This window comes from Dreissena polymorpha, chromosome 10 (genome assembly GCF_020536995.1).
Source record: "Dreissena polymorpha isolate Duluth1 chromosome 10, UMN_Dpol_1.0, whole genome shotgun sequence".
NCBI classification, from domain to species: Eukaryota; Metazoa; Mollusca; class Bivalvia; order Myida; family Dreissenidae; genus Dreissena; species Dreissena polymorpha.
Window position 1 is genome coordinate 88238649 of NC_068364.1, and position 4395 is coordinate 88243043.

Below are 4395 nucleotides of genomic sequence, written 5' to 3' on the forward strand. Positions count from 1 at the left end.
TTCGCATCGTCGATAAGGACATTGCAATATTTAAACTCAGTTTCATTGAAATGCAATGAGCATGTTAGAGATATTATATGAAATGGCACGGTCCGTTTTCAGAAGCTCTAAATATTACATTCATGAAATCTCTAATAGTTTCTACAAAATTTCAACACGTGTTTTAATGAGCCCCTTAAAAGGGAGCGTACTGTGGAAACAACTTTGACTGACGAGCGATTGGACGGTGTACGGGAGATTGATGTCAGCTCAATTTCGCCAACAATTCAAATCGGATTATAATGAAACATGAAATAAAGTTTATCCCGATCGTTTTCTTTAACCTGCAAGAAGGCATTTGGCACTTAAAAAGTGGGTAAATTAATTTTTTTTTCTCTGTCTGGCTCCGATTGATTTACATCGGATCATCATTAATCTTGGTGACTTGATCGTAGTCCTATAATCGCCACAAAGTTTGAAAACCAGCCAATTTTGAATATAACAAGCGTGCATGGAGCTTTTGATTGTAATTGAGGATTGATGGGCAAAAGTCGAAATCAATGATTAAAAAAAGGAAAAAAAGTTTAAGCTAAATAACTTTAGTTTATATGGAGGCCTTGAGTTTAATGTTTGTGTATAGGAAGCTTACACTAATATCTTATTTGTGGTTGCATATGTCGGAAAAAGGTGTTGAACGGTCATTGTGTGTATGTAGGTACATAAAATGTAAGCCTGACTTATGATTGCATTTGGGCCTTTCAGTTTAATATATTGTTCATATTATTACAAACACAAGAGCAGTTACATCATTATATCTGGAGTTTGGATGGAGGCATTGTGCAAGCGTTTGTGTTGTTTTTGCATGTAGTCAAAGCGGGTCTTTGCATGTTATGTCATTTGTATAAAAGGCAAGGGGACAGTTGCTTAAATTAGTTAATAACTTGAAATTTTGATAGAGGTAGTTTAGGGAAATTTAGTGTAATAATTGCTTACTTGCAAACCTAACCTGAAATTGCCTCTTTATTATTTTAAAATCAAATTAGATGAAAAGTGTATGCGTTAAATATCTGTTTTAATGGCAGTGCGGTGTTTAATTTTGTATTCATGCATAAGCCATCATCTCTTTAACAAACTAATACATCGGTTGCATATCAATGTAATCCAGACCTTTGAACAGTTTGCGCAATACGCGCTATAAATTTCAATGTCCTCATATGATTTATTTGTGATCAATGTTGTTAAAAAAACGCATAACCACTGTTCTTCTAAAGCTGTTACTGGCACACTAAAGTACTTGTAGTTAATAACGTAATAAATCGCTATCATTGAGCACTAAGCAAACACAACAGAGCCGGCTCGTGACAGGATATCTTTACTTTACAATGATATATCACTCACAATTGAACGATTAATCAAAATCCAAGTGTTTGTAATGAATTCATTTACTGCATATCACACGAATTAGTTCTTCAGAACTGCATATAAATTGTATTAAATTTTTCAACTAGTGGTTATAAATACAATCGTTCACTGCACTCCCAGCCAGAAGTACTTTAGTCGTTCAGCCTGACATTTAGAAATGTTTGCACAGCTCCAGGAGATAATCTCAAGTTAAGTGATACTTTAATAAAATCAATCTCCATATGCGACTAATATATTTCGCATTTTACAAGCAAGTATGCGTGATCTTTCGAAAGATACAACGTTGATGAGAAACAAGATACATTAAAGATTCAGAAGAGATAGAATCAAAATGTTAACAAATGTTGAGGCTTTTGACGATTGCTCATACTTCAAGTATTGACCATGATCAAATACATTAACTGTTTTCCCATTATTCAAAACACATTTGTTAAAACATATACACATGATGTTAAGTTTTGCAAAACATACAGGTATACGTGGATGTATTTGAATATAAGAAGGCATTATAATGTGTTTTGAAGTAAACAGTTGATGTTAAAAATGTAGAAAAAAGGAGAATTAAGAGTTGAAGACAAAGAGACAATTTGATGATAAAAATTATAAGAAGAAGACAAAAAGAAGAAGACCAAATGTAAAATAAGAAGAAGAAGTGGAAGAAGAAGAAGAGGAAGAAGAACAATAAGATTAATAAGAAGAGGAAAACGACGACGACGACGACAACGAAGAGGAAGAAGAAGTAAAAGAAGATGATGATATTGTAGTTATCTTTTGCTTGCTTTTGTGTTGGTTTGAAGTTGATGTGTTATTGACAATAAAACTTAGTGTTGAAGTTACGAATTTTATTACTTTGTTTATTTCAACCTTAAAAATCGCACTGAAATCTCATATTATAGTAAAAATAACGGCGTCAATTAGCATGGTTGTATCTTTCATTAGCTATATTTACCCTATCTTCTATGCGACTCACAGTTATTTAATAATGCAATACCAACTTAATTGTTCATTTAAAGTCTTGCTATGAATCCCTTTCAGGGCAATTGTTCACGGTTTGGCAAAACGAAAGAAAACAGTAGTATATTTTAAGGAGAATGCCAGCCTTATATTTAAACAAATATGGGTTCTTTCTTTGCTAATAATCAATCACAATCGTAACAATTATAAAGCGTATGTAATTATTTTCATCGAAGATGAAGCAGACACGTTTTTACCGTCATAGGGTTTTAACTGCTTTGCATTTTTAAACGCCTTCATGGTGTTGTGATAGTGAGTAGGCTTTGGATTCTAGAGGGCCCGGGAACGATGCGTTCTTTATGCTTAATTTGAATATTTGAGAATATGGCTTGCAATATAGTTAACCCTACATCTCATCGATGTTCCGTTTATGCTAAATTTGAATATAAGAGAGTACGGGGTGATATATAGTTTACCATACATCTCAGCAAATTTCAATTATGTACAGTTTGCAAGCATACATGGCTAAAACGTTATTTTAGCCCACATGATTATCACAGTATAAAGGAGATATATACTAGTAACAACTCGTTCCTTGAAAGTTTCTCCAAGACTGTAATTAAAAGAGGTCCATATGTTCACGACGAACAACAAACAATACAAGTCATACATATCAGCAAAATCCTAATCACCAGCAGTATATTTAGATTATCATATGTTCAAAGATAAGATCCTAAAACACTTTGGCGCAGACTTATGAGAATTATTTTTTTTGGTCGTTTATATTATCCCCTTAAAATATACTATTTAATTACTTGGGAAAAAATCGCATATAGAATGCATATAATTGTAATTAATGTAGCCTTGATATTGAAAGTAGCAAAATATCACAAATGACCATAGAGGAACACATTTTATAAATTGTTTCTTGTATGGTTTATAATTATCCCATATCAAATAAAATAATACAACTCTGTTTAAATATTTGACCAATTTTAATTTGAAAAAAAAGTGAATAAGATATATAACAGCCAATGCAAACTATTTATCTTCCGTTTATAACTAAGGCGCTGTTAGATTGAATATGCATTTATGTTAACTATATTGGTTGTATTAAATCCTTAGAAGGTAAATCCTGTCATCACTGTTGTTTTAGGTGGTATATAATTCTGTTTACTTCTTGATGCACTATTATTATATATGTAATGAGTGTAGGTTTCTTTGGAATGATTGATGACAAACCACTGAAAAGGGAAAATACTCAAAGCAACCTATCCCCTTATACTATCACTTTCGTTGAGAACTAAGGTAGTAAGGATATGGTCGAACATAATTATAGAATGACATGTTATCTTTGTAGATTATCGCACATGAAGAGGTACACGTTAATTCAGATACTTATTTTACTAAATGTTAACGAAATACATTGTAATAAACCTCAATGGCAATTATGATACACGTCTGTGGCTTGCAAAGACAAGTAAACAACTACGCTTTAAACAAACGGTCCATCAGATCACAAAGATCTAGATATTACTAAAGTTACAGTTGGTAAACAAATATTTAAAATATTAATATCAAAAAATGATCCGCACTTGATTTTAACAAGCTAATAAGTCAAGCACTGCATTAATCGTTTATTTCTATCATGACCATTTCCAACGTTAAGTCAAATGCATGTATTGTGTCTTGCAATACTTTGCTTTAAAGATGCATTTTTCACTTATTATGCCACATCGTTAACATGACTCATCGTCGATGTCGTCAGCGCCATGATGATTGTGATTATAATGAAGATAAGGTTTGTATAAATTGCTAATCAGTATACAAAGGAGGAAAGATAATCATAATCGATCCGCTTCAACTGATGGTGCTTCGCATGGGTCTTTTCAGGCACTTGCTTTCAGTAAGGATGCTTTTCGTCCGAACATTTCGCCATACCTCTGTGTCAAAAATCTCGCTATTCTCTGGTAGGCAATAAACTATTCGAGGACAATGCATAATCAGTTTGGTAATGAATGCAACAAAATGTTAAATATG